The following is a 19,427-nucleotide window of genomic DNA, read 5'->3' on the forward strand; positions in this document are numbered from 1 at the left end:
TTTTTTTGCTCAGATAAATCACGAAATCAAAAGAGCTGATTAATAGTTCTGCAATACCTTTCTGTCACACAAGCAGTCCGTTTGAAATTTATTCAGAAAGTTAATAAAATACAACACATCCTAAATCCCTGAAAAGGTCAACTGACAGCATCACATGTGCCAGACCTTTGTAGTATGGTTATGGTATGGTTGGTTATGTTTGGGTATCAAAATACTCCAAAACATGACATTACTTCTGTAACTACCATTAAGTACCTATATTAACGTCTCTTTATGTACGTGACGTGACTTCTCTACATTAGCTGACTTCTGGTTTCACACTGGACATGAAAAGTCTTGTTTAATCCTACCATCCATCCCCGGCCTCCTCCCAATCTATACTCTCTCCCCACTTCCTCCTTTGCAGCTGTAATAATTACTCAGGCCACTAGAGGTCATGGTGTAACAAGAAAAATAAAAATAAATATGGGTTGAAATAAGCTGCTTTCATATTCGACCTTTTTAGTCTCTTCTGGGGGGAGGAGAGGCTCCGAGAGGCAATTTAAATTTGAATAGGAACACTAATAAAAACTGATTTTTGCTACATTCTGCAGACGGTCGTTTTATCCAGTAAAAATGTCCGATAATATTTAGAAACATGTGCACCAAGGCCATATCATCTGCAATTTGGTTAAATGAGCCTCAGCAGTTACAGGGAAAGTTTCAACAGTAACGTGTTGTTCACAAGGGTCTGAAAAAGTGTCCTGTGGCTGCAAAAGGAAAATGTAATTCTATGTGTGACAGAAGTTCACAAAATCACAAAATTGCAGATAAAGTAGATTTACATTCCCAGTTTTTATCGGGGCGTATAAAGTGAGGGACGATTTTTCATTTTTTATTGGTCACGTCTGTTTGTCATAAAAGTCCTTCAACCCACTTCTGGGCCGTAACCACCAGTTGAAAAGCTTGTGTTATGTCGGGTATTGTTCTGAATGCTGATTGTATCGTTCCTTTGCAGCGGCAGAGGCCCCATCTGATATTTACCACCGCGAGTCTGCCGGAGGTGACAAGGGGGCAAGGCCAAATCCCACGTGTCCGGCTGGAGAGCAGATTAAAGTGCTCTGAAAAGCCACACACTGCTGGCCGCAATGAGAAAAAATAATAATGTGGACATGGCCTTCCCTTTATGACAGTAACAACACATTCTCCAGAGACCAATCTTTTTTTATCAATTCCAAAGAGTGACAAACAGCGCACACCCAAAGCCAGAGTTGTATGAGAGGATGTATGGAGCATTTATGATGCTTGTGTGTCCTGAAGGCGATGATGACAAAAGCAGTCAAACAAACTTATATTACTATCCGACCATTTTTTATCCAAACGGGTGCATTGTAGCTCGTTATTTCTTTTCAAAATGAATGAGGCACTAGCCGTACCCTGCAGGAAACCCTTGAAAAATGTGGCGCGGGGCGAAAAAATGTGCGGATCAGATATATTTATACCAACGAGGACCATGTAGAGTGGTATTTTTGGTCAGACACCATAATAATAATATGACTTACTTCACGTACAATCACATGCAGTGTTATAAGAGAGCGTTTCAGACTTCAGCCAAACCACACAGGGTCACGCTGTCACGTGGAGCCGTTCATTCTTAGAGCTCCTGTCACATCAGGTGACACAGTAGCAGCAATATTTTTCTCAATATTTAAAGTTGCTAAATATTTGTGTCTGTGTCACTCGTTATCGCTGAGATAAGCCCAAACTACATTTTGTATCATAATAGTGTGTGGCAGCTGTGCCGATCTTTATTTTTCATCAGTGATTTGTATCCTTCAAGAAACTCTGTGTGTGTGTGTGTGTGTGTGTGTGTATGTGTGTGTGTGTGTGTGTGTGTGTCACTGCCATGATGCTGTGTGTGTACAGCAGTCAGATAAAGAGCCTGAAATCAGACTTGTAATCTGGTTTTGGGGGGGAGAGAGACTTGATTTAAATGTTTCATGGTGTGTGAAGTGTTTTTTTTTTTTTTTTTTTTTGAAGGGATTCAAACTCAAACTCAATTCAAACTAATGCGACAATTGGAAGATTACACTGACCATGTTTTGTGTGACAATTCAAAGTTCCTGGGAAGATCAGCCTTGTTAAGCCCACATGCACCGCCGACTGTAGAGGGAGCTGAGCAGGCTGAAGCACCGGGGTTACAGTCTGGTACCACTGACTACATTTTACCATGAGACTGCATGATTTTGCTAGCAGATACATGCAGAATATGTGAGAAAAATAGTGATGACACAAATGCAGCTGGAATATTAAAGGTGCATTATGTAGTTATTAAGAAGATATTTTAATCAGAAGAGAAAAATATTAATTGACTGATTTTATTTTTATGCCTAAACAAACTAAATAAGCTTTCTGACTCTGACCTTTAAGGACAACACAGTTTCATACTGTTTTACTTTGTTTACATGTGGCGGACCCTGCCACCTTTCTAGTTTCAAACAGTGTTTCCTCTAAGAACAGCTTGATTATTCAGTTTTGGAAATGGTAACTGCTTCTAAGATTGTATTATTACCTCATTCATAGTGTCGGTGTTAAAATCCTGAATCCACACCTTTAAAAAGATACGGGACCATTTTATAACGTAATGAAAACATTTATTTTAAATGATGCTGATCCATCTATACATGGTGAAGCAACAAACCTTTGGACAGGGTTTTTGTTTCTTATTAATTATATATAAGATATAAAGACCTGAATGATGCATATGAACGAAAACATGTCTGCATTTGCCGAAAAAAGTCTGAAGCTGTTAGTCCTGCATGTTGCATTCTGAGAAATACATGTGTTTCTAGCACATTAATATCAATGAACTTCATCCAGATTTAACCACAGTCATCAAAAAGACAAACTACCTCAATTGAGGAGAAAATAAATGACCAAATTATCTTAAAACAGAGTTTATGCAAGTAACCAACCTCAAATTAAACATTTATATTAAAGTATGTTCAGTAGGAAAATGGTCACCGTACGAAACACAACACTTTGATGAATGTTATTGAATATTAAACGTGCACACACCCCTAAATATTTTAACACAATAACTGCACATTCAAGACAAAAGCTATAAATCTCTGCAGGATCTCTGCACACTGAACACAAAAGCACTTGATCCGTCTCTCAGATCTCATATTATAGAGCGCCGCAAAGTAAATAGACGCCACATTGAAGGAGTAAGAAAGAGGTATAAATAGATGTTGTTATTCTGAACCATCTAATGTGAAACAACATAATTTTCCTGACAATGCTTCCCGGCATCTTTGAAATCGAACAGAGCGCTTTAATACACCCCTTTTGTTTCGCCTGTCTCTCTGTTCTATTATTGCGGAGAATTGTTGCTCCAGATCTACAGAGGAACTCACATGCTCGAGATTAAACTGGTCACCATAATCAGGCTGCAGAATTTAATTGTAAGAGCTTCTGCTGGCACTGTTTTCTCTCTTTTTCTGTCCTCCTTGACAAAAATCTGACAGTGGCTTTGCATGGCAAACCTGTTTAATGAATGACTAATCCAGGAAGAGCGCATTATGGCAAACTGTCACACACACATTGTACCAATATTAACTTGAATTTACATTATCATCCTCTGGTAATGCTGGAATATTTGGATTTCCATTAATGCATGGCCTTTTCTGTGTGAAAAAGCAAACAGCAGTGAACTAAATCTGTTTTTTCCCCCTCTTTTGATTGGATGTTGGTGTTAATGCTGTACGGAGGAGCTTTCTTTATTGGGATGACAGCTCCGAGGCTTCCCCACTCCTCGCAATCAAGCTCACAAACAAAAGACTCTGCTTGCATTACTCAAAACCTCTTCTCAAGCAGCAAAGCCAAACTCCTATTACACCATTGTACTGGAGCTGTAAATCAACAAGAACAATGAGGAGAGGCACAATCACACGGGCCGGCACCATCATCCATATAAAACATGGACCCCAAGAACAATGAGTCAGACACTCGCGTGAAGAAAAGTACTTCTCCTCCTCCAGTTATTTATTGTGTTGATCTTCAAGCTCTCTATTCAATGTTTATATTTTTATTATCCTATTTCTGACACACCAGACTCAATGCCAGAGTAAATCCACAGGGCAGACACGTAGTTTCTTTTCTGGGTGGTTGCCGGGGCATGGCCATAAGGTGTCTGCACTGAAGACGGATCTGCAAGGCGCACATCAGACACACTGTAAATATTTAATATATTACACGTCTGCTTTGAACTCAGTGACATTTTGAACCGCTGACTGCTGTGAGGCATCAAGAACTACAGTGCGTGTGGCCTGTAGGGAGAGAAAGTAATGACGCTTAGTATTAGCATATAGATTTAGCTGAGATTAAAATATACTGCAGGAGACAGACTGTAACAAGAATCTTTTATAATACTGCAATGGTATGATTTATTAACCCTCAATGACCTAGACAGCCGCCGCCGGCCAGAAGTGGCTGTTGTTCTAAAATGTTTAATAACTTTTGAAGAGCTATTTCTGTTCATAAGATTTAAAATGACTTGTCCGGTCATTGATTACACCGTCACATCCTGCAGCACTGATGTGTCAAGGAAACCCACGCAGTTTCTTCCTCCAGGCGAACAGCCACCGGTTGTGGCCGAGCTTCTTTTGCTGCTCATGTTAAATTGAAAACATATTTCTCTTTTGCTTCTGTGTCTCCTCTGTTGATTATTTCTTAACCTTTCTATTTATTTTCAGATACAAATCTGTTCAGTAAATGAATGTTCAGTAAATGAATTACAGGAATACACCTGTTTTTCACTCATAAAACATATAGGATCATATGATAATACATGTCAGATGTAGGCAAAAATTCAGAGGGAAGATTAAAACATCCAAGTTCATCTTGTCAAATAGAAAAAACATCACAGTATCAGAGTTCACAGGACAAAAAAAACTAAGAAAAAAAACACAAATCACAACTTCTCAGACAAAAAAAAGCATAATTGTGACTTTAAGTGAGCCGAACTGACACTTACAGGTGTTATTGATAACATTCAGCCACTACATGTGTCATCACATGTCCCCCGCTACTACTGCATTCACATCACAACACCACTGTTGTTCAAGTGGCTGCCAGTTTGTTGCACTACCTAACATTATCATAGCTCTAGGGTTAATATTGCTAATGCCAGCTTACGATAACATCGCTAGTGGTAGCTGAAATGAAATTGCTCATGCTAGCTAGTTAATGCGGCTAACTCTAGCCGGCTAACGTCATGGCAGAACAGTACAATGAAGGGCGCATCCTGTAAAACTCATTTTGACTTGTTTTCCTACCAACTGGTAACTATCAAGACTCTCGACGCTGAAGAAACAAAGATAACACAGGAAAACGACATTTTTTTTACTAAAAAAAATAATTTTGGACCTGACAAAAATAAAATTGTTATGTCACAATCTTAAATGTGTAAAGGAAATTACATTTTAAAGGAGTTTTTTCTTCTGTGCCTTTATAAAAGCTCTGTAGATAAAAATGTAATAAAAATGTAATGAATGTGACTTTAAAGCTCCATTATTTCATATACCAACTTTGCATGTGTTTGTCTATTGTCTCTGCGCCACAGCAATTTGCAAAGCAAGTGCAAAATTGGCCTTAATATGTATACTCATCACATCAATAATGAAAAAAAAAGGAAGGAGACACAGAACTTGTCAACAGGCCGGTCACCACTCTCAATTTGCACGCCTATAAAAACTACCGGCGGAGGATGACATTAATATTGTCGGAGTGGAGCACCGCAGACTGCGAGAGGGGGCGAGACATTAATGTAGACTGTAGCGCTCGTTTTGCCTAATAAATACACGAGTTAGTTGAAAAAAATAGCAATATGTCTCGAGTTATGTTCATTTTCCTTAAAGTAAACAGAGGAACAGTCCGTCATGCTTTAATAGACCTGCTGAAAGATACCTGAAATGTGTGATTTACAACACATATGTTATCCTCGTCATTGTAAAACACCGACAGTGTCACACAGTCTCATTCTCTGCGCCCCATAACTGACTAATCACCACAAGCCGCAGAGTTTAATTCATCGTTTCATTGTCTGCAGTCCAGTAAAGTCACCCCGTGTATGTAAAGTATATATATCACAGCTGTGCATAACCCAGTGCTCGTCCCCTATATGAGCATTCGTCTCCATCAATCTACACTACTTAGTTAATAATGCTTACACTTAGTTTAGTGTGGTGGCAGCTTTTCACCAGTCACACATAATGACGAAAGAGTAGGTGTGGAAAGGACATCCATAAGCCCGAGACAAGCGGAGTGGTGCCGGGGAGACGGAAGAGCAAAGCAGCAAGTTTTTGAATATTACTGACCCAGCACTTGGAAAAGGCAATGCACAACAAGACGAAAAATGAATGCTTTTTAGTCTGAAAATCCTTTCACCCTCTCACATTCAGCAGATCAGATTAAGAGAGAGGTTTAAGAAGATTTTGACACGCACAAAAAAACTTCTGAGCCGTGGGAGGGGGTGAGTCGGGGGAAGGTGGTAGGGAGCAGTTTGTAATTCAGTGGCTTCAGGCAATTCATCACAGAAATTGAGTTTCTAATGCAGCATCTTGTGAATCCCTTTTGCCCTGTCAACGTTTTAATACATTACATTGAGAATGTAAATCATGTTTGAAATTTGGCACAAACTGCACAGCCTCCGACTGCACCCGCTCTCACTGTATCGCACATACCAGCCTCACATTATACACGCGTGCTGTATGCATAGGAGGAAACGTGAACACGTGTGTGCATCGTGCAAACATGGACACTGTGTGCAGGCAGAAGGCACCTCGTGTTCTGCTGCTACCGTCCCTGGAGAATAAATTCAAGATGTTTTATTTGATATGAACCAAGTATCACCTTTTGATTTTGACTTTAAGCCTTGCAAGGTTATTGATTCATATATCAAATATCATTTCTGATGACCAAAAATAAGTTTAATTGAGGTATCTTAATTATTTGAATTACATCTTTTAAATGTATACAGATGTCTGAGGGTTCATGTTATTGTCATTGTATTTGGGATGTCAAGTCTAATGATTATTTTGGGAATAAATGTGTTGATTTTTTTTTTTTACTGAATAAAAAGTAAACCATCAGTGGAATGTGACAAAATAAATTAACCTTGATTCACTCTTGATGTGAATGTTTGAACCCTCAAAACAAGTCGGACTAGATTTAAATCAAAATATCAGATTATCTCACCCACTGGGAAATATAAAGCCTCCAATTAGATTTCTTTGCCATGAATTGCTAATGCTTAAAAAAAGGTCTTCTAACCTTGAAGACAAAATTGCTTATCAACAGATGGTAAGTATACGTGAATTAAAGGTGCTGTTTGTGCGAAAAGTACATTTTTGAGTCTCATTCCCAAATCTTACCAATGTTGGGGAGCGTCATCACAAGAGGAGCAAGGAATGTGGTTCAAAAATCAACTTTTCTTGCAAATAAAAAATACTAAAAAGAGCAAAAGTAGTTTGCTGATGTCGTGACACAGGGAGTGATCATGGGAGTTGTTGTTTGCAGACGATGTAACGTTCTTTATTCACGTTTCATTTAGTCATGTTGAACAAATGCATCGTTACCTAGAGCAAAATAATTTGTGTCACTGGTTTGAACATTGGTGGAATCATTTGGTATCGTGCACAACAATGATACAAAAATACTGTAACACACTGTAGGTCTGGTTGTTTTTAGACATTTAAATTCAGGTATCTTACTAATTAACCATGTTTTATCGAGGAGAAAACATTACCATGACATAACCTGATTAGCTGAAGGACATCAGGCTATTGCTAACACATTATTACCATTATTAGTAGGATTTTCTGTCCTCGTGGCAACCTCCTTCAGATCAGTATCGGGGCTGATCTGGCCGTATCTTAATGGATTATCATCAACACTGAAGCTGATGTAACTCCAGGTCTTTATTTACTGAACTTTACTGTGTTTTTGTCCATGTCAGCTTGCTATGTGTCACAGCACTGCCCTCCTCTACAACAGCCAGGCTATACAGTGAGAGCATTTCACCGGGAGGGAAAACTAGTGTGAATGCGAACTATTATGATTTTTTACATGAGTTTTCTCATATATGAGTCATTTTCAGGAGTCACATTCTCCCAGTGAAACGTTCACGCGTATCAGATTAATAATTAAAATTGTAGCCAGAGCTGTTAGTTTAATGTGTCATACATATTCCGTATTTAGATAAAAAAAAAAAAAGTTTTACACACAGAACTGGCAGATACATCCAATATTAAAAGGAATTGGACTTCCTTAATAATGAGTTCACCCAACAATTTTGGCCCAGAATTTCTATTTGTTGACAGTTTTTGGAAATCACCACAAAGCCCTTGCTCAAGGTCAAAACTAGTTTCCCTTTCTCTTAGATAGTGTGATCAAAGAGAAGTGTACAAAGAGCTTTCCTTTATCAAAAACAAAATCATGCTTCAACTTGTTCAGAGGTCTCACACAGTGTTGTAGGTGAGCGATACTTAGCCAAGATAGCAAAAAACACTTCACTCACACAAAGAAACGGGGCAACCAAAGTTTATTCAGCTCCTCTTGAGCTCAGCAACCGTGTCCTTTGGAGAATGTGTGGACGTCCAACAAGTTTGTCAGACGGCGAAAGTCAACAACTTCCTGCTGTAGACAGCTGTGGAACTTCAACAGGCATCAACAGTCTTGTTTCAGTTTCTTGAAGATGTCTCACCTCTCATCCAAAAGGCTTCTTCAGTTCTCACTAGCTGGGAGGGGGGAGTTGCCAGGTTTTAAACTCTGCGTGGGAGTGTCCTGACGCAGTCTTTAAAGTCACGTGTGCACGTAAACTAATACTGTGAAAGAAACGGTGGGTACATCCTTGAGGCGTAGTTTCACTTTCATATTTTGATCTGAAATCTAAAAGAGCAACATAATGAAATCATGTAATTCCTATTAAAGTTAGCCAGGCGCTAAACCAGAGGTTAGCTAGCTCTTCAGCAGGAGTCTCTAGTGCTCTCTATGGGCCGTACAACGCAGAAGACCTGGGTGTCTTTAGACTCGGGAAGTCAAGGATCTTTAACTTCATGCGCCACAGAGCAGCTTTTATCCACGTTCTCCACAACAGACTTGGATCTGACTGGTTCTCTGGAAAGGTAGCGGAAGGGTGTGAAATTAAAACAATTCCAATAATCGCAACAAATGTACTGCATAGCAATAACGACAACCGTGCATGTATTGATGAAGGGGATCAGATGATTGGCTGGAGTACAATTTCTTTTCTTTAGTGATTTCATTTTGTTTGCAGTGGCATGAAGCTGCCAGCAAAAAAACACTTGAAATCTTCTCAGCATCTGTAAGATATTTGAGCAGTAACTACCCAAAACCTCCTCTTGACACAACCTCACCAAACATTTTGTGTCCCTCGAATGCTGATGGAAAACACACTACGTGCCAAACACTAGCATTTAGCTCACAGTACACAGCTTCCTTGGTGATTCATAAAAAAACATGAACATAAAGATGAATATTTGACTCTGTATTTCTAAGTATGTACTGTGCATTTAAATGGTACACATATTTATTTATCTTTACCTCTCACATCCACACTGGAAGATTGGTGCATGTAACATTTTCTAACCTAGCTACGTACAGCTGCACTGGGAAGCAGCCTCTTCTGTCGTTAGCAATAGAGCTAATCCATTAGAGCAGCCAGGGTTAAGTGAGAGGTTAAGAGAAACACGATGGCACTGTAGGGCAACATTAAGGGAGCAGAATGCATTACACGTTTTGCTTCCCTACCCACATTTTTCCGCTCTAGTGACTCTGGTCCAAAGCCCGCTCTGCTAACCTTTAGGCTACTACAGCCCCAATTAAACTTAAGTATAACAACAACTCCTCCAACAGTGGATTTCTCAAGTCAGACATTTTTCATAAAGCTTTCTTTTTTTTTCTTATATTATCGCTTGTGCAAATACAGCACTGCAAGCATGTCTTCTTTGGTAGAGTGTGCCACTCACGCTGCTCCGCAAGGTAAAGTGCACAATGAGCACATTTGCTTCAAATACGGAACTATCATTTTCAGAGTGGGGGATCATAGTATTCAAATCCGTATTTAACCTTTCAAGGCAGGAGGATTATGCAGCAAAGTCTCCATTCCGAGCGGTTTCCTCGCCCCCTACTCCCCTGCCATAATAATGATCATTATCATCATTGTGTGAAAAGAGGATTATCATATCGTTATATAAACCCAGGAACACCCCTACTATTATGAAGTAATTTCACTCTCATCAGTGGACCGGTACTGTGTATGACAGTCAGCTGAGCTGTCACAGGTGACCATGGCAGTCTTCTATCATTCTCTGAGCCGGCAGAGTCGGCTGTGAAGGAGGATGGAGAGGCGGTGTCTCTTTTGAACCACAAAATGAAAAAAAGATTAGGAAGTGGAAGTCAATGTCTAAAGCAAAAGTAACAAAACTTCTGTAATTTAAAAAAGGCATCTTTTTTTCAGTAGACTGAATAATTTATTGGTTTCCTTTTGTGTTGAGTCATTATACTAATAATGATTGTACCAGAAAACCTGTTTCTCCTGTGATGAGAGAAATAAGAGCTACTAATTAAACTAGAATTAGAGCATCTCTGCTGTAACGCCTCCACGCACCAGTCTAGTTGCTGTTAGTGAACATTTTTTGCAGAATATATTGATGCCACGTTGCATTTAACCTTTGACCTTTTGGATATTTAATTTCATAACTTCATCATTCTATCCTGTTAGACATGTGTATGTCAACTTTTAGCATAATTATCATATTAATTCTTGTGAAATATCTAAAAATGTGTTTTGTGAGGCCATAGTGGATATTTGTGCCAGATTTGAAGAGCGTTGAAAGGCGTTCTCAGTTTTTATTTGACCAGTACTTAGGGGGGAGTGGATCGTAAGCTAGTTTAAGTTTTTATGCTTTGATACGGATGTTTTTTAGGAAGTGAAATGCTTTTCTGTAAAGTTTGAATATTCAGTAAACGAGCCATGTAAATTGTAGCTTGATCGCAATCACAACAGATCAACAAATAATCACAAATCACAAATAAACAACAGTCAGATCTGTCAGTTATACATAAAACACATCACATTACTATTATAATCATTGTTAATATGAATCCTGGAACTGAGCAGCACCTTGTTGTCAGTCTGTGAAGTTAGAATGCTAGCTAACGTCACGTTAGCTCGGCGGCCGAAGCGGAGACTGAGACCTGTTAACAGGACAGAATTAAATGATAACTAATATCTTCAGCTTTAATTATCTGATGTGACATTACTGACAGTTTGTCACTACTACCGTATTGAAAACTGACAGCACATAGCAGTCATCATTTAATATAATGCCAATGAATGTAACATAATGTAATATAATATAATGAAAAGTCAGCTGGTAATGTTATAATGGCAAAATGTGAATTTGTCTTGTTTACATGAATTCTGAAGTGTTCAGGTAAAATATCGATGATGTATTTTGTCAGTGGTGAGTCGTGGTGAAGGGGAAGGACTCTATTTGTCATTCATATGATTAAAATGTCTTGAAAAATGTTTCATATATTTAGTTTAACGAAAGAGAATTAGTTAAATGTGTAATATAATATGTTTACTATCATTTTTGTGTTATTCTAAGCATTCAGTGGGTGTGCAGCTTTCAAAACAGGGTTTATTTTCCACCTCGGGTGAAGCAGTGACCCCCTGGAAACGTACTAATGGGTCCATTTAACATCATTGCGAGCACAAAGCTGTAAAGTCTTTATTCTCGTATGCAATTGGTTTACATATGGAAGCAGTGTCTTTCCTGAAAGGGACGCTAGCACCATATTGTGGATAAAGTCAGCACTACTGGACATTGATTACAAAAACTGCTGGTGACAAACATACAGCCATCTTATTCAAAAGGGGCGCTTTTCTTTCTGCTTTTCCCCCCCCCCGACTAATTATTTACACTGTGCGGCACGCTGTCATTTGAAAACTCAATGGCAAGGTCAGCGCCGTCACTCCCAGGAACCCCAGTGTTTCTGCCTCTCCGTATGTACAGTCTTAAACATATGGACTCTTTTAATTAAATCATACCTTGACTCAGTCCTTCTCAGTCTTTCTGACAGCAAGGTCATTAAACTATTAAAGGGAGTCACAGGCAAAATTGTTGTGAGCAGATTGAGGCAGGAAAGGTTAATTAAATGGCCATTGCTTCTCCTTACCTCAAGCAAATCAGCATTCTTCTATCCCAGACAGGCCAACGTGAGAGAATGTGGCTTTTTTTTTCCACGCTCCACAGGATGTGCGAGCGAAAGGCTATTTTTTTTTCTTTTTTTTCTTTCCTGTGCTGAGGGTAAAAAAAAAAAACGCTTTATCTCTAAAAAAGACATTTTTTTTTCTCTCACAATGCTAATACAAAACAGTGGCCTCCTTCTGTGAACCCTGCAATACAGTAAAACTAAGGAAACAAAAGCGGGGAGATAGCACCTATGTGTCTGGCGTGGTTAAGGACAAATCGCTTTAGAGTGCCTCAGAGATAATTCCAAAACATCCAGATACCGTACGTGTGTTGCCTTTTCTTATTACTGTTTGCAGAAAGGGGTCAAGGCTCGCCATTGTAAACCTCATTTCAAATAATTAGCTTTTAATTCAGTGGCACTCTGCATCATGAAATTAGTCTCATTTTCACTTTGGTGTGTCCTTGCAAAACATTAATAAAACATTGTAAAATACAAACATGCCCCTGCAGTCTGAAGGTGCATTATTAGCTCAACTGCATCTTCAGCTGTGGCACTGACAAGCATCGCCTACCTCGCTATTCTGCTGTAGCCGCTCCCCCCCCCCCCTTTAAATATACAAACATTTGCTGCAAATCAAACATAAAGATGTTCAGTCCTTTTTTTCAAAGAAGCCAATCACTGCAAAAATGTAATCTCAACATTCTTCTCCACCCTGCAGCTTCACCTTCCTGGTACTGTGAAGATTTTGTGGTCGATTAGGAGACGAGATGGGATCTGTATTGTGGCTACAATCACAGCACACTATTATAACCACCTTTGCATCAGACAATACAGCGTTTTAACTGTAGACAGCTCTGATGGGTTTTACAACAGCTGGAAGTGATACTTTACAGATCTGGAGAATTTTATCAGCTCCATACCTGCTGCTGGAATTCCACAACAACCTCTCAGTGTTTTGTCTGTGAGCTATCTTCAAAAGCTAAAAACTAAAGCTAGCTGAAGCCTTTGTGATAATCTGCACCTACGGCATATACTTTACTGAATACCAAAATTAAAGCTCATGAAGCTGTTTGACATTTAAAACATCAGCACTGGGTTGTAACCAACTATGTACAGTTGTGCAGGTTAGCAACTAGTTAGCTTGTAGCTAATGCACTGATTGGATGCACCACAATTACTCAGAGCATAACAGTAATTAGTTTGGACATGAAATCGCAGCCACCCGCCTAAAAGCGTCCAATCATTATGGTAACCACTAGTTTTCTGGCTGCCATGAAAAATCTGATATCGCAGAATATCGTCGCAAGCTAGATCAATATGTAAATATACCAATAAATTAGGCCTCTGCTGGATTACGGTTTTGCAAAATGGCATGAAATCAATGAAAAAATCATGTAAGGTGGCACAAAAATGTGTTGTTGTACCATTAGTGATTATAATTTTATGGCAGTGTCACGCTTAACCTACAGGCGTGTGCTTGGTTATTTGTAAATTAGAGTTATGTTGTAACTTATATTATTATTTTGGGCCCAGGGCGCATCATGTGACGTAACAAAATGTACCATGTCAAATGGTTTTCAAAGTGTTTCTCTGAGCTAACATGATGACGATGCTAACATGCCTTTTCACAAGATAAAAGTGTTCACATTTACCATTATCACCGTCATAGTTTTTCATCTTTACATGCTAACATTTGTTAATTCGATATAAGTAGTGATGAGGCTGATGGGTAATCTGACCAGGTGGTGGCACTAAATGTTAAGTCAGAGTTAAAGTTTTAAAAATTAATCTGTAGGATGAATGTCTGTACCAGTTTTCAGGGTAATCAATCCAATGCTAGGAGAGACATTTCGCGCTCATGGTGGCACTGGAGGTAAAATCAGGGGATCACCAAAGCTGAGATATATTTTTACAGCATAAATTAAATGATGACAGGTTGGTGGCACTAAATGATAAGTCAGGCGATCACCAGAACCATGAACCATGAGTGCTAAATGTTGGATCAAACCAGCCAACCAACAGAAAAGTTAATTTGTAAGCCACATATCTGTAACTGAACAATAACATGATGACGGCCATCATCTCCTATTATAAACTGCTGAATCAAACCAATAGGGCGTTGACCTAAAGTCTAGTACTATCCAACTCTCCTTGAGAATAAAGTCAAATAAAAGGTAGGGATGAATTGGTTTGAATGATTTCATTCACATTCACCATTTTTATAGCTGATGGTAATTTGCTCTCCTTTTTCGAAACTGACCCCCCCCCCCCCCAAAAAAAAACATTCTGACACCGACAGAGAAGGTAACAGCAGATAAAAGCTAAAAGCATAACCACACAAGCAAAGTGCTCCAAGAGAATTTTGTGTTGTTTTCAGCGAGACTCGCAGGTGAACGTGTGTCAGCCTCATTATTGTTTTCATAATGTGGGCGATGTGAAGCACTTTGAGATTATAACTGTAATAAATGAGCGCACTAAATTAACCAGGCTTGATGATAATAATGTGCCCTTCTTTGCTTGATCTCGGCTTTGTTGTGTCGAGCACTGAGTCAGTGATCTATGCAATACCGTGCAACGACTTGCAGACGGAGACAGTAGGAGTATAAACCCTGAAAGTCAGTGTTGTTGACAGCCAAACAACTCAGAGTCTTTGCGAGCGTGCCATCTGTCGCGTTTCCTCATCTGACAACACGTTTCGTTCATTTTGAAAGGTTACATCAGAATGTTACTGTAATATCCAGCAATTAACATTTACAGTTGCAATATGACCTTAATTCACAGTTTCCTGTTCAGGTTTTCAGCGCTTCAAATACCAGCCGGGCTCTGGGTCGTCATCCCACGCTCAGTCATCCGGCAATCACATGTTTCAGGTAACTTAACTCATTCGTTTGGTAATATGTCCACAATAAATTTAGATTTTTAAATGTCTTTTGTATTGAACTGTTCAACGCAGGTGCACGATGTTTATATGAGGTAATGTCCTCCGTGACCTCCACTGGCTTCCTGTTTCGGCCCGCATCTGATTCAAGACCTCCAAACACTGGTCAGACCACACATAGAGCACTTCACTCTACCACATCAGCTGGCCAGCTGGTACCGCCATCACTGAGAGCAAACAAAGCCTGCTCAGCGAAGTTTGGGCACCTCAGTGGTGGAATGAACTCCCGACCGAAGTCAGGACAGCGGAATCACTCTCCATCTTCCACATCAGACTCAAGACTCATTTGTTCAGACTTCACCTGGCCCCCACATAGCATGAACCCCCCACTAACAAAAAATAAAATGTGTATATGCACTTTACTAGCACATATGTACTTAACGTATCCTTGATAAATAACAGCTACAGTTCTCAGATGAGGGCTTGACAATTGTCTATTTTTTCCTTTTTTTTCCTCCATCGACAGTGATATGTTGTAATTTCTCCTCTCTTGTGAGAAATGTATTTATTGTAAGTCGCTTTGGAAAAAAGAGTCTACTAAACACCCTAAAAGTAAATGTAAAATGTAACCTTTTAACTGCAGTGTGTACAGCTTCTACTAAGTGTGTGATTTAACCGTTGAGTGAGCTGCGGTCGAGCTTTGAGAAGTAAAACATACCAACAATGAGCAGTACCGTCGGCTAAGTGAAGCCTTGCAGCTACATGAAGACAACAGTAAAGACAGAGGCAGAGTCCCAGGTGAGGTGTTAGAACTTGTGCCTGTGTAATTAAAAAGGATGAAAGTGCTGAACTCAATTATGAGATACGGAGCATTGTTCCAGGCACAATGTGCTAGTCTGCGATGACTACGCTCAGAAGATGAAGTTAGCATGGCCTCATCTTTTGTGTTCGCGTGGCGTGCGAGCGTGGTCAATGAATCACTCGGCCCGGGTGAAGGTGCGGAGCGGGACAAACAGCTGCAGTACACGGGGTTCGAACTCACTGCTGCTCACAAAGTGGTTCAACTGTCTTTTCTGTTTCTGTTCTCTCAGTTTTTTGAGTGATTCCAAAAAATGGACCAACAGACTGGGTGAGATGTGGATTTGTTTTGTTAGCTTTCACTTGACAAACAGGTGTAGCGCCCTCTAGAGTCAGGTCTATCTTGCTGAGGTGCACTCCCCAAGTTTGTTGTGTTTCTCTTACCACCTCTGTATTAGTTAGCTAATTAATGCAATAAGGTAAGTACACTGTAACACACTGTTTGTTATCCACTGTTATTTATACAACTCTAACTGAGCAAAAGGTTTTTTTTTCACTAGTTGGGTCTTATTCTTAGGAATGTCTTTTAACCGCTACAGCACATGACATTTAACCAATGAATCTTCTTTCTCATGTGAACCCCTCTGACTGGTAACTCACTCTTCAGCACTCTTAGATAACATACAAGTGTAAACCACACTACTTATACATTCAAAGATGAAGAAATAGTCACGGGCAAATATTTCGTTATTTACTTTAGTAAAGGTTTGGCTGTGAATCAATATCTAAATCATGGAAAAATAAACAAAATAATTATAATAAGGCACTTCCAAGTCCTGCTATTTCAGGTAAGTTTGACTGTTTCAATAAACCAAGATTGTCTCTTCAATGTCTCTAGTGAATCACTCAATATCACCAATAAAACACTCAAAACACCTAAAACCGGCACTCGACTGAAAATAAAATGTGTACCTTTGAATGAGAGGATCGTTGCAGGCCTGAGATGTCAGTTGGGTGCAGTCTTAATCCAACATGGCTGCCTCAATCCAACATGGCTGCCTCGCGCCGTGCGTTGAAAAGCCGTTGATAATGACCTCGCTGTAATGGCGTCGTCCTGGTCCGTCTGGTCCGACACCGGGTTGCTTGGACGCGGTCCGCAGACGAGTCTCTCCAACTCCAGTGATGTCCGTGATGGACAGACACACTCGGTCCCTCCAGCAGGTGTGTGTGTTCCCACAGCATGCGAACGCCGGCTTCACTTACGGGAGTGCTGCGTTAGCTAGCATGAGCTATGCTAACTTTAGCTGTAGTCCTCGGGGAACGTTTATCTCCGGAGTCCTCCTCCTTTTCAACTCGACAACAGGTCATTCAAAACGAGACTCTCTGGCCGAACGTCTCCTGTACCTTCATTAACCAGCGTCTTTATTAACGTCTTTTGTTTTGTGTGTTTTCGGGCAGTAGCGCAGCTCAGCTCCGCTCCGCCATGTCTCTCCTCGCTTGTCTCTCCTTCTCTCCTCCTCACTTCCGCCTCCGCCTGACCTCTCACCTCGCTCTCTCGTGGGATTTCAAAACTTTAAACCAATACATATTTTCACTTTTAAAGATCACTCTTATATTATTCTCAAACACAGATATACACTTATTACAGAGAAAAAGTAAATAATGAATAGTAAATAGTAAATAGTAAATAAATAAAATTAGTGCTTTTTATTCCACTATTTATTTATTTATTTATCTTTTTTAACAGGGTTACACAGGTAAAAATGCAGCAGGTGAATTGAAGGTGTGTCGTGAGGCTGGTCCATAGCTTGTTTTCTCAGCTAGCTCCTTGACATTGACAATAACATGCCGATCGCACGTCGGCTTTCTGTGGGCATCTCCCCTTTTGTTGGAACGCGACTTTGCCAGCGCACGTCAGATACATTCTAATCACGGCGCTCTTTACAAAGCTAATCGGGAGAAAATATGCTGTCGGAAAGCTGCGATAGAATTAATCGCCATCGGTTTGCACAGGGGTTCCTTTATCCCGCTTTCACCAGGTACGATCATCCTTACTGTATGGAGGGCATTCATCCGGTGGAACAATAAGTGCTGCTTATCTTGGAGCAGGACAGATATGTGCCAGTCTGTTGTCTTGCGGACAATGTCACACCAAACTCTGTTCAGAAATGTGACGCTTTAATGTGGCCTTGATTGACCGCAAATGTTCATTATTACACCACCTATTGTAAAAATGTCTCCTGGTTTTTATCTCGGGCCTATAGCGGAGGACAAGTGTGAAATTTTAAAATGGTGAACCATCGCCGCTGCTGAGTTGAGCTGCTCAGCTGACTGAAGTTGCAGGAACTGTAAACTTTAAATTGATGTCACTGAGAGAAAAGCTGAGGAGGAGTTCAGTGTCTGATACTCTTTTAAGTTTGACCAAATAACTGTGGGAAAAAGTCTGTTTCATAACTGTTTGTGTTCCTTGGAAATTCTTTAAAATAACATTTAAACTCTGTTTCTCCCTTGATTATCTAACTTGAGTATGTCTAACTTCCCCCGCAGAGTTTATTGGCGTCTGCAAGACAGCGTCCTCAGAGCCGTCAGCCGTCTGCTTACATGCAGTATGTTGGCTGTGTGCTGCACTGCTTGGCAGGACAGGTGAGTAATAATACACATGAGCTGTGCCAATATTGGAAAAGAAAGGAAGAGGTGAGAGCAAGTACAAAGTTATTTTCTATATCAAAACATCTGAGTTTATCACCGATTCAGTGTCACAGCAAGTCTTGAATAGTGACATAAGCCAATCAGCAGGATGGACGCTGGTGTGCAATATTACAACACGTTTTCATGAACGTTCAGTCGTAGAAACATGATGAGACTCATGAAAACAATATTTGATTCCCACGTTCACAAATCCTGTAGATTGCATTTCTGTTATTTCTGTCATTTGCGGTCGTCCATAAGACGAGGAATTGTGTTTTTGACAGCACTGTCAAAGCTGCTTTCATCAATATTTATATAGTAATAATGAATTAAATAACTTTGAATGTGACAGATGTTGCTAACCACTTCGACCCCACAGAGAATTGTCACCTGTTCTTGCCGTTCCTCTCATGACCACGGAGCTGTTTAGCATCTTTCAGCTAATTGTTTTGGTTTTCTGCTCCAAAACTGTTTCCGCTTCTCTTTGACTTTGGCTCCAGATTCAGCCCTGCTTGTGTCACTGTGCAATCAAATTTTACATTTTCATAAAGATTAAAGCAAAAAAAACGTCAATCACCCGTTTAAATAACTTTAAAATGTGTTGTTTTTCCACCAGTAGGTCTCGGCTGATGTTTGAATTGTAAAATCCTTGATAAGCTCCTCACGCCACTAAAACAAAAAAGGGAGATACGCTTTCTCTCCCATCGTCATATTCATGGAGTTTGGAGGGTTTAAGAAGTAGACAAAGCTGAGGGTCAAGCTGACAGATAAAGTGTGAAGAGGCTGCTTGTTCGCT

At 39.9% G+C, this 19,427-nt stretch overlaps 1 long non-coding RNA gene across 1 annotated transcript; it reads right to left on the minus strand.

The window, feature by feature from the left end:
* Nucleotides 1–8,565: 8,565 nt before the first annotated feature.
* LOC119028375 lies at nucleotides 8,566–17,052 on the minus strand. Its single transcript, XR_005077694.1, has 2 exons — nucleotides 16,916–17,052; nucleotides 8,566–9,159 (listed from the first exon to the last, which is right to left on the minus strand). It is a non-coding gene; the product is annotated as an uncharacterized LOC119028375 (long non-coding RNA).
* Nucleotides 17,053–19,427: the final 2,375 nt, after the last annotated feature.

The sequence above is a fragment of the Acanthopagrus latus genome, chromosome 11, assembly GCF_904848185.1.
Source record: "Acanthopagrus latus isolate v.2019 chromosome 11, fAcaLat1.1, whole genome shotgun sequence".
NCBI classification, from domain to species: Eukaryota; Metazoa; Chordata; class Actinopteri; order Spariformes; family Sparidae; genus Acanthopagrus; species Acanthopagrus latus.